Source organism: Euprymna scolopes, chromosome 36 (genome assembly GCF_053919585.1).
Source record: "Euprymna scolopes isolate OS-2025 chromosome 36, ASM5391958v1, whole genome shotgun sequence".
Taxonomy (NCBI): domain Eukaryota; kingdom Metazoa; phylum Mollusca; class Cephalopoda; order Sepiida; family Sepiolidae; genus Euprymna; species Euprymna scolopes.
Window position 1 is genome coordinate 51,958,529 of NC_136517.1, and position 13,281 is coordinate 51,971,809.

Here is a 13,281-nt window from a genome sequence, read left to right on the forward strand (position 1 = left end):
CCCTTGCCCATCCTCTATGTGCGCATGTGTAACTCTTCACTTTCCAGCACACACAGCCTCAGTCATTTTGTCGAAGCGATTCAGTGGCGACGTTTCTGCGCTTTCCTTTTCATCTCCCCGCAGTATCCGTTCGCTAATCACATTCCTTTGAAGTCTCCTTCTCTTTCGTTTCTTTTAAGCGATAAGCGCAGACCTGAACTCAGATTTGACTGCAAATGTTTCACGTGTAGATGGGAATAATACTGCACGGGGGGATATTGACTAAGACTAATTTCTTCTACAACAACAAAAATGCTTCACTGTTTCGACTTCACTATTTAAATAGAGTTTAAATAATAATTTTTTATGGATCTTCTATATATTAATACGATAGCGTGTGTGCTATTTTGTGTGTCACGCTTAATTTTTTTTTTCTTCCGAGTGACTGTTGTTTAATTGTTATGACCTTCCATTTTTTGTAAAAAAAATAATTTTACCAAGAATTTTTCATAAGTTTTGGTTTCGGTTTCGATTATAGCTAATGGCACACAAGTCATCTATTTTTGTATAAATAATTTTACCAAGAATTCTTCATAAGTTTTGGTTTCGGTTTCGACCATAGCTGAAGGAACTCAAGTTATATATATATATATATATATATATATATATATATATATATATATATATATATATATATATGTGTGTGTGTGTGTGTGTGTGTTTATATATAAGCAACGTTCAGCCTGGATAGTAGCAGATGGGTGAGTATTTGGGGGTTCTAGGCGCTTTATGTGATCACCGCTTATTTCGCTATTTGTTTCCAGTCGCCTTATACATACACTTCACTTGCCACTGGTACTTAACAATGTCGACTCATGAGAGGTATGGTTGGAGATTGTGTATCTCCTGCCACAAAAATTTCATGCGCAGGCACCCCTTTGTGGGTATCCATAGTCTGTCAAAGACTGAAGAAGGAGCTCCCAATATATATATATATATATATATATATATATATATATATATATATATATATATATATATATATATATATATATATATTATCGCTTATCTTTATACTAGTTGGGTTTGATGACATTGTTTGATAAAAATTCAATATGGCGTAATGGAAAAATAAAAAGGTATTTGCAGCTTCTCTTCCAATTTTCAGATTTTAATCATGTCAAATCACATTTCAATTCCTTTTGACAGATTGATTGTTGCTATTTCTTCTGATGAGTTAAGGGCATCATAGATTCACTGATTGATATAATAATTAAGTGATTGATTTTGCGCTGCGAAACAGATACTGTCAAGAATTGTATAAGTCAATTGAATTAAAGGAACAAATTATAAGATGGTCAACATCATGAATTTTGGAATATAACTTTTTGTCATTTATTCTCTATATTGCTCTGTAATTACATTGAGCTTCTAAAATAAGGATTGATATATATTATGAGAAAATATATTTCTACATAAATATATATATATATATATATATATATATATATATATATATATATATTCTTTATAAATTTTGATTTCGGTTTTTATTCAAACTGATGCACCTAAGTCATATGGATATAGTTTTTATTTTTGTAATCACAACGTTATAATATATAAAAATCGAAAGAAAATTGAATCTATAATAATATATACGAAATCTGCATCAATTAAAATATCATATTTAAGCGTATTTTACGACCGGGCTATGCCGGGCGTCCCTGCTACCTTACTTTTGCAGTTTTAACAAAAGAGCTACAATAATATCAGGGCTTCTCCATTCATGCTGAACATCCACAGAATGCCAACATCAATATATTACATATGGAAGAGTCGGCTGTGGAATTTCCACAGGTACCGCTAGTTTATATTGATGTTATATTTAAGAAGTATGTCGTGGTTCGTTTGAAGCATTGTTTATCGGATAAAAGGCGTGTTGGAAGGTTTGTCAATGCAAGAATAATTCAGTCGTTTAGATAAATAAATAAATAATAATAAATAATTCAAAGGGTTAAATAGTTCCCAATAAATATTTATTTATCTGACTGTAGATAGTATATTCCTAAAATATTTTCGGGGGCAACCCCCATTTTCCGCACCGTAGAGAGTTGGCGTACATTTTTACCTCTTGTAAATGGAGGTTGCCCCCGAAATGAATTATTTATTATTATTTATCTATTTCAACGATTGAATAATTCCTGTATTGACAAGCCTTTAAACTCGCATTTTAATGTGATATTTGTCCGAGAAGTCACGGGAATAGTCATTCACAATTTTTAAAAAATTTAAAATAACAAACAACATTTCTCTTTTTTGTTTGTTTTTGTTTTGTTTTTTGCTGGAGAGTGAATATGATGAATCTTTTTGGAGCTGAGGTATTACTAGTTATCGCAAGTGATTCTTGAGAACACGGAGCCACGAGTTCGCCAGATGATTCGAAAATGAAAACTTAGTAAGACGATTCAAGAGCATAAACGTTGCCGGAGGATGAAAAAGCATAAACTTCGATTGAGAAATAAAAGATTCGTAACAAAAAAAAAAACAAAAAAAAAACGAAAAAGTTTCTTGGCTATTCAGAATCGTAAACTTTATTTGATTATTCGGAAGCGGAAAATTTTTTTAGGCTGTAACTATACCGCAGCAAATCGATTTGCTGCGGTATAGTTACAGCCTACAACAGCACGTTTGTCAAAGTCAAGTAAATATCTGACGAAGAGATCTTTCTCGAAATATTATATTACACGGACATACCACCAGACCAACTTTCCCAGGTGACCACTGTGCAAATATAAATATACTGCGTATATGAAATATGAATATGTACACATGTATTTATAAGTTGTATTAATAAATTTCTCACCTGCTTCAGCTTGTGTCTTTCCGTTACTTCTGCATTGTACCGCCTTCTACAATTCTATTTAACTACATACTATACAATGCTTCAAGCAAACTACACCCACCTCTTTTGTTGGATGATTTAATACAGAAAACTTCGTTCAATGATTCGGAAGCAAAAACTTTGTCGGGCAGTTTAGAGGCAAAAACTTTCTCCCCTAATCCGAAAGCGAAAACGTCGTCGGGATTCAGAAACCAAAACTTCATTAAACGAATCGGAAGCAAAACTTTCGGAAGATTATTCTGAAGCAAGCACTTCCTCAGTAATTAAAAAAAAAAATTTTTTTTTTTAAAGCCGTACAAAAATTAAGAAATAAAAATTTCCTCACATAATTCAGAAGAAAAAAATTCTCTCGGACGATTTGGAACCAAAAAGTTCGTCTCATCGGACAGTTGAAAAGCAAACACTTTGTTGAACAAAAGCAAAGCAAAATCTTCATCGGGCGAATCTAAAAATGCTTGATCATAGGTTCAAGAAAGACTAATATAAAGTATTCTATTTCAAATTTACAGAGTTTATTCGTTGTACAGACGTTTCATCGGTCCATAACTACAACTATCCTAATAGATGGCTTATTAATTAACGTAATTTAGTCTTCTGACGTCATGAACCTTAGTCCTGTGAAATCTGGTCACGTTTCCCACTGCTTTACCAGAAGTAGGTACATATATATTTTCGGAGGGGGGGGGGTAATTTTTCAACATGCCTGCACGATGCATCCTTCCAAATTGCAAAAGGAAACTACGAAAAGGGACCGAAAGTTACTGTTTGGGGGGGGGTTAATTTCTGAAAGACAAGGAATTACCTTCTTTTTCTTTGTAAATGTAATTTATATGTCAATAAAGAACGTATTCTAATCTTTAAAATCCATAATAGAACGAAATGTTCAATTGATTTTAATCAATAAACAAACAATTTTTCACCCTTTCAATTCTTTCTTTTTTTTTAAATTAATATTGAGTGAGTTTCAGTATAAATCATTGTGTTATTTATTTATCTTTTTTAATCCAATTTTAAAGTTTCCTAACGCTTTCTGTAAAACGTTCTTCTCATTATTGACAGTCTAAGTGTTCCACATATCTTGCTTGTATGACCTCGGCGATGACGTCATTTTTCAGCTGATAGGCCATATCTTATGATAGCCGTGATATAACTCTAAAAAGAAATTTGTCCTTCCATTAGAAAAGTACCGTAGCATTTCTGAAAACATCTCTTCCTTGCAGATTGGACTGTAATTGAAGATTCGGAAAACACAAAAAGAACTTTTATTGTCCCCTTGTCTATTTCGTCGATACAATATCCCCCCTCGGCTTCTAAAATAGCCTTAATTGATCTAGCAAGACAATTGTCTTTGGCTAATTACCAGACATTAAAATTGGCGCGATAAAAACGGAAAACGCATTCTGAAAGTGAAAAGAAAGAAAAAAACACCTTGTGTTACGTTGGCAACGAAATCTGCGACATTTACTGCGAATAAATGTTTGAAATGACCGCTACGAGTGAATCTACAGCCTTTCACTAAAAAAAAATAAGGACTCGTTCTTGAACTATTTTTTACAAGGTGCCTCTTCGTGTATTTTAGAGCGTTTCAAGAATACCAACGTCAGCGATTTATCTCTGGCGGTTATTAAGGAAGACATCACAGCAACAACAACTTCAAACAATGTTAATGAAACATCACCTGGGCAGTTGTTTCTAATAACATACCTTCACAAGAAAGTAAATATTCTTTATTTATACATATACGTTTGTGTGTGTGTGCGCGCGTGTGCGTGCGTGTACATGTGCATGGCTTTTGCGTATATGTGCGATTCTGTTCTGCAAAAGTATATACAAGTATATAAAAAATGAAGTGAACATATATATATATATATATATATATATATATATATATATATGCCGATGGGCGTCTGGAGAAGTGTTAACAGTGCGAATCTAGTCGCATACCTCTATACGAAAGTAAATATTATCACACACACACATAATATATATATATATATGAAATAAAATGGAGGTGGAAGGACCTGGATACTCAACGTTTCGCCCGATCTATGCGGGCTTCTTCAAGAGGGAATGACCATCCCTCTTGAAGAAGCCCGCATAGATCGGGCGAAACGTTGAGTATCCAGGTCCTTCCACCTCCATTTTATTTCATATCGTCGGATTTAATCCAGCTCAACAATCATATATATATATATATATATATATATATATATATATATATATATATATATATATATATATATATATATATATATATATATATTCACCTTTGTGTATATGTGTGGTTATGGGGTGTACTTGTATATGTATATGTAGACGAGTGTCTAAGGAAGTATAAGTATGCAAATCTATAAATACAGCGGAATACTTGTGCGAGAATGTTTTCATATCGATGCATACAAATAAACCTATTTAGAAAATGTATGAATCGTACGTAAACGTTTGCCTGTCCCTTTATTTTGCCCTTCCGTTGTTTACATTCGTGCAGCGTAAGAATAAAAAGGGAAATGTGTTACCAATACGTTTTCTAATCTGAACAAAATATTATAAAAAGTAATATGAGGTGCTTTCAATAAGTTCCAAGACTTTTTTTTTTTGTACAGGTATGTAAATTTTCGTAGATTCTTAGAAAATCCATTATGTTATTGCTATATATCTTATGAGATGACTGGCCATTTTTTATGGTTTCAGGTGCAGATTAACAGCTACAGCAGGAATTGGAATACACCCTACTAAAGCTTGATTGTCACAGCTGGTGAATTTCAAAGATGCAATCTGGGCGTGAGGACACTTTTGAAGAACGATATGCAATAAGATACTGTTTTAAGTTTGAAAAAAATGCTACAGAAATCTATGGAAAATTTTTGAACCATCTTGCTTGAATCAAGTATCAGTTTTTTTGTTTTTTTGTTTTATTTTTACATGGGGGTCATCACTTATCAAGGCCCGAAGGCCACTCAGGGATAAGGGTTATTGAGTGTACAGTAATCAATGAGATAGTATTGTAGTAATCATTAGTATTGGGAGTTTTGATAGAGTGTCTTACTTAAGGGGGCGGTTTTGAGTGGCATAAGAGATTCAAGGGAAGCAGGGAGTCGGTAAGGCATGGAAAGTGGTGTGACAGGGGTAAAGAAGTCAGAACACCAGAGTTGATTGACCAAATAAAGATTTTCATGGTTAAGGATTGTCGTGTTTATATAAAGACAATAAGTGCAGTTTGATGTAAATGTGGGAATTATATATACAATTATTCGTAAGGAACTGAAGATGCGGATGATTCGAACGAAATTTGGACAATGCACCCGTTCACATCTCCATCCTTGTCACAGAATATTGGACCAAGATGTGCATCAAGACAGTGCCTCCCCCTTCCTATATTCCAGACCTTGCTTGGTCATTCTCTAAGCTCAAGAAAAACCTTAGACGCTGCGGTTATGAGACAATTGAGGATATGAAAGAGGCTGTGACTGTGGCACGCTCGCACAAGAGGAATTCAATGAGGCCATCAACAAGTTATTGGAACAACAAGTGCATTGCAGCCGGAAACGATTACTTTGACGGGAATTACGTACTATCAATAAAAGTGCCCACGCGAAAAAGTCTGGAAACCTATTGAAGGCAACTCGTATATATATATATATATATATATATATATATATATATATATATATATATATATATATATATATATATATATTAGGATTTTCAGAATGTGAGAGATTGTATATAATAAATTCCACAGCCAAACAACGTCGCAGCTCACAAGAGCCATGACAGTCAACGAACCGGAAGTCCAAGACTCGAGTTTCGCCCTCATTTGGGCTCATCAGTTAGAAACATCCGAACTCAGGATTCGAAACGAAGGGGCATTTGCTCAGTTGGTAGAGTGCTTGCCTCGCATGCAAGAGGCTCGGGTTTCGAATCCTGAGTTCGGATGTGTCTAACTGATGAGCCCAAATGAGGAGGAAACTCGACTCTTGGACTTCCGGTTCGTTGACTATCATGGCTTTTGTGGGCTGCAACATTGTTTGGCTGTGGAATTTATTATATGTATATATATATATATATATATATATATATATATATATATATATATATATATATAAAGAGCAAATAGTTAATAAAACATGTTCAAAACACTTTGAAAAAGAGTTAAAAACATATTTAATTTGAAAAGGAAACACTAAAGAAGTGGATAGTCCTTAATCCGCGGAGTTTTAAGAAATACTTTCCTTCTCATCAGAGGATAGGTATTGTGTGTGTGCTTGTGCATATATATATATATATATATATATATATATATATATATATATATATATATATATATATATATATATATATATATATACCGTTCTTTGGGGAAATTACCCAAATACGAGGGTAACTGCGTCAACTAAAAAAAAAGTGCTCTTTATATGCGTGGTTGCCAAAAGAGCACTTTTAGCTATTTGCCGCAATTACCCCGGATTTGCGCAATCACCGCAAAGTACGGTATATATATATATATATATATATATATATATATATATATATATATATATATATATATATATATATATATTGATTTTAGATTACCAGTAAAACTAAAATCTATTAATTACTCGCTACTAGTGTATGCTTACGTTTGCTAAGATACATATACATAATTCAAAGGTTTTTACTGTAATCGAAAATTCAACAGAAAAAAAAATAACTCTATAGCTAAATATTAATGGATTTAAAAAGAATCAGAATCGGTAATTGTATCGAAATCGGAAATTTATAGCACAGTCAGTAATTGTATCATATCGAGAATATTGGTATCGCCCATTCTGTACAAAACGGACATACTCTTCATATTAGTTTTATCGATTTGCTTTTTATCGAAAGCCGGTCAACATTTCTCGGTTTAGGTTCGGTTCGCGTGCTATAGGTTGCCAACCTTTGTTATCGGCACATGTGTGCAAAAATACATTCAAATAGCGTGAGTGAACGAGCGAATGAAGTACATGAAATCTGTTAGCAGCGACTGTGAGTCGGAGTTGGTGCTGCATTCAAGATGCAGAACCGGCAACCACCTAGCATACCAGGCATAGCAGGAAGTTAAACAAATTACCTTTTCCTCATCGCAAAAGAATGCCCTACTGTTATTTGTTTTCGGATCACCCCCTCATCTCCAACCCTCTCCGTCCCGAATTTCGTCTTTCACCTTTCGTATCTCCTGATTCCATCATTTGTGTTTCTCGCCAAAATAACAATCTTTATGATGAAAACACTTTTCTTTTTTTCTTTTTTTTTTTTTTATTAAAAATCGCTTTCATTTTACGAGATATGTGAATAGACCTTTCTCAGGGTAATATTTCCGCTAATAATTTGACTTCCGGTTGAGTTAAATGAAAAGAAAATATGGAAGACGAGATAGAAATGTAAAATAACAATATGCATATAAAAAGAAATATAGAAAACTATACAATGAAGATATATAACAGATACACACAAACTATGAAAGAAATATAGAAACCAATACAATGAAAATATATAACAGATACACACAAACTATAAAAGAAATATAAAAAACAATACAATGAAGATATATAACAGATACACACAAACTATGAAAGAAATATAAAAAACAATACAATGAAGATATATAACAGATACATACAAACTATGAAAGAAATATAGAAAAAAATACAGTGAAGATATATAACAGATACTCACAAACTAAAGCAAATTAAAACATATAATTGTGGAAAGAGTTATACTGATTCACCTTTATTAGTAAAATATAGATGTATGTTATATAAGCATTGGAGCCCGGCGTTGCCCGGGTGTGTGGAGGGGTGTCCGAGACATCGAGCTTTAAACCAATACCGATTTTACAAGGTCAGATGCGTGTGTCAAAAATTTTTGGCTGACATACAAACACATACACATGCACACACACATACACACATTTTGCCTTTTATGCTATAGATTTCTATCATGTTCATTGTATGCACGTTTGAACTAAAGCCGAACACAATTTGATGAAGAGAAATTTCCCGAAATATTATACAATACGAAACTTTAAGTTAAGAGTAGTAGGCAGGCTCGAACCCGTAACACACAGGAGGAAAGGAGATGAAAAAAAAAAGCAAACGGTCTTATCGATGCGCCCACCACGACTGTGACGTCGCGGGCGGTCGAAATAACGTCTCTTATGCGACGTCGTTGACGCGAGATTTGAATGATGTCGGCGAAAAATAGTGACCCCTTCCTTGTAGAAAACGGCACAATTGTCAGTGAAAGAATTAATGTTTTTGGTCAATTTTTCGATATTTGTCGCCCGAAACATCGAGCTTTAAAACAATACTGATTTTGTCACGGGCAGACACGTGTGACGAAAGTTTGTGGCAGACATACAAACACACACACACATGCACACACATACACACATTTTGCCTTTTATGTTATAGATTTCTATCACGTTCCTTGTATGCACGTTTGAACTAAAGCCGAACACAATTTGACGAAGAGAAATTTCCCGAAATATTATACAATAGAAACTTTTCATCTGACCATGCTGACAAAAGTAAAAACACAATACAAGAATAAAATTGTAGAAAAAATATGTTGCATTAATAAAGATGAATCTACATAGTTTATTCCACCATTATATCTTAATTTGCTTCTGTTTGTGTTTATCCATTACATCTATGCATTGTATTGCCTTCTATATTTCGTTTATGCACACACTAGACAATGCTTCAAGCAAACTACATGAACCGCTTAAAAAGGTGGACCAAATCGAGACATGTCAGCTTATGCAATCTTCATTTAAATTACGAACCTAAAATAAAATAATAGCGAATATTTTATCATTTCGACTCTTTTCATCCCGATAGTTATTTTTTTTATTTATCTATTTTTTTTTACATGAAAGTCACCATTGTTTAAGGTCCAGAGGCCACTCGAGGATAAGGGCTAAAGAGTATACAGTATCAGAATCATAGTAATGGTTAGTAGTGGAAATTCGGTAAATTTGTTAACTTGAGTGGAACGGCTCATCAAGAACTTGTTTACATTGGACTTGAAGACGGCCATATTGTAGTCAGCTGGAAAGCAGGCAAACTGAAGACAGTTCCACGGGCGTGTAATTCTAAGAAAGAAACCTTGTTCATGGAATCTACGTTTAGGTTTAGGCACGTTTATGTTTAGGCAAGAGTAGGGGAAATTGCTGATAGCGTTTTCAGCTAGACGAGTGTTTCTCGTTATATTCAAAACGTTTGTGATGATGTAACTTTTGAAATTCTTAAGGTAATCTTTTCGAACTACTAAATCTTCTAGTTGACAAGGGTCAAATACGTCCTAAGATGGATTGTAATATTGTCGTTTATATAATTTATGGTTCGCACTTTTAACGAAATGCGTGCCAATAGTATATACATGTTGATAGCCGTGTTTTTTGGGTTTTTTTTTAAATAAAACAAACAGACTCTTCTTAAATCAATATCACGTTTTATTTACATTACAGTGATAGTATGACGAGAGAGAGACTTCGAGTCTGTATGTGGGTTGGTATGGTTGGTCTGTGCGGCGGCGGAAGAAGTGTAACTCTAGCTTTCTCTTTAGCTCTCTCTGACTGACTGCCTTTGTTTATGAATTATCTTGATATCACCCACATTTACTGATTGGAATCTGATTGTTCGATTATTTTGACATTCGATTTGAAATTTCGATTGTTTTATTGCTTTGCATTTTTAGCAAATCCAAACCAGATCAAATGTCTTCTCTCATTGTTTCATAATCTCGATTCTTCGATCAGAATATAGGATTGGTTGACGTCATCGCTCAGCAATCCTATTTAAATCTGGTTTTGCCCGGATCCGTAATTGCGTGTGTGCAATACTCGTACATCCGATTTTGTTCCGGCGTTGCCCGTCCTCTATGCAACAGAATTACTGTTGTCACATCTGGATGCCGTTCGGGGCACTTTTGTTCCTGCCTTGAAAAAGTATAAAATCAACTTCGAAATCTAGTAGATGTCCAATTTTCCCTTCAACTTCTTTCCCGCAAAACAGATGTTGCTCATCTTTTCTGCAAATATTGAAAAGCTTTGTTTTCTACGAACTTATTCCTATTATCGTATCCATCAATTCGAGGATGTGCTATCACCAAATGGACAACTTGAGTATCCAGCATTTACTGTTCGTCATACCATGATGTCTAATTCCGACATTTGCAACTGATTTCACAAGTAGTTATGTTGTGTACCAATGACTCGCCACTTATTAAGGCTTAAAATTTCTCGAGAATAAATATTAATTCGCCTATCAGTCAAATGATGATGAATATTATGAGAGGATTGAAACTTTCAACACATCAAACACTTCAAACAACAAGTGATCCAGAAAACATCGATTCTTCCTCGCTCGTGGAATGTGAGGACTAAAGGGCTATATAAAAGGAAAAGGAGAGTTATAAGGCTGCCTCCTCATTAGTAAAAAAAAGCCATTTGTTAAATCAGTTTATGCAGTTCACAAAGAAATAAAAAATAAAACGAACTGGTAATACCTAATATACTGTCATCCCCATGTGAGCTATGTTGTCTTCCTCCGAAGGAGAAAGTTTACAAGGAATATAAAGTTCACAGGTGGTCCGGTCCCTAGCTGCAAATATATCCCGGTCATGGAAAAATGATATACAGCACTTAGCATTTCCAAACGGTCACTCATATGACACTGGCCAGGCTCTATGTTCCTTAACTTCGGTAATCAGACGAGAACCGGTGTTGCAAGTATGCGTATGGAGCTTTAGAAGCTGGTGACGAATGCTGGCACTTATAATAAACTGTAAATACAATTGTGCTATACAATTTTTTGATGATATTTATTTTCTTGCAAGAATTATATTTCAGTAATAATCGTAACGGTATTGTCGTTAATCTTACCAGTGTCAGTGCGACTGCCTTCCGGCAGTGGGATGATGTAATGAGTTAGAAGTGGATGGAATAAGTTCAAGAAAACTTTGCCATTACTAACCAGCAGAGCGTTATCATTGTTGACTAAGAATAGAATCTATAAGTCATCTGTGCGCAATTTGATGGCGTATAGAAGTGAAACTTGGCCAGTGAGTGTTTATAACATGCGCTGCATGAAGAGACCTGCGGAACAAATCTGATTTGTTCTTTAGTCGGTAAAAATAGCTGCTAAGGGATCAAAATTAAAAAGAGTTAGAACTTGACATATTAAGCTGGCTAAACGTGTTAATTCTACGCATGCGCAAATATACATTGATACCTTTAACAACTTTACTTTATAAGTTTTTATATGCGTATAGGCTTGGCTCAGATGGTAACGATTAATGCTGAAGAGCTGTAGTTGTTTTTAATTTTAAACTTTTGAAATCACAACAATATATTGGTTACAATATAATAATCAATAGAGAACTGGCTGTATAATAACGAATACAAAATCTACATAAATTCAAATATCATATCTAAGCATATTTTACGATCGGGCAACGCCGGGCGCCATGCTAGTAGTTACTATCTCTATAATAATTTGTACGTAATATTCCTAGATTTTGAATCAACAACTAAAATGACGTAAGGAAAACAGAAAATAATAAACTTAGGTTATAACGTGATGATTTATCCATCCATAATCCAGAGAGCTTCACCACATACTTGAGAACAGAATTTCCACGATAGCCATATTCTGTCAGTGTTGTTTAGTAAACTCTACAAGGTGGAACGATAAATTTGTCGCCCTAAAGAAAACAACACTACAGTTTTATTTTAAAACTTTTATTGAAAAAAAAAACAATTCAGGTAATTAGTAGAACTGACATCTATTCAATGTAGCTGCCTTTAGCCTCAATCGCCGCCTCGATACGAGTCAGGAACTGGAAGAATGCATTTTCCACAAGCGCCGGTGGAGGCGCAACGAATACTCGATGGATGGTGGCGATCAGGCTGGCTTGGTGTTATGGGAGGTCATATTGGTGATGTTCTCGACGTATGGTCAAACGAAGTAATCCAATGGGTTCAGGTCGGGGGCTAGGGGGCCAGTGACAGGAGGGTACAACGTCGTAGTACTTCTTTCTGAAACTAAATCTGGGACTCTTGGATTTGTGGGCCGGCGCCGAGTCCTGTTGCCACACCTATGGTCTGGCAACGGTCATCTGATTGCACTAGGGATTCACCAAACTCTTCAGCACATCCAGGTATACTTGGGTGTTGACTTTCAAGCTGACTTCGAAGATGTGAGGTGGCATGATGTGGCTCTCACTTAAAACCATACCAAAGACCATAACAGTGGCCGTAAACTTCATTGAACTGGGCCCTCAAGGGTTGAACCGTCCGTTCCAACGATAAGGACTGATTAACCGTACATTAGAACAGCGTTTTTAAAGTAATATAAACTTTAAGTAATTAT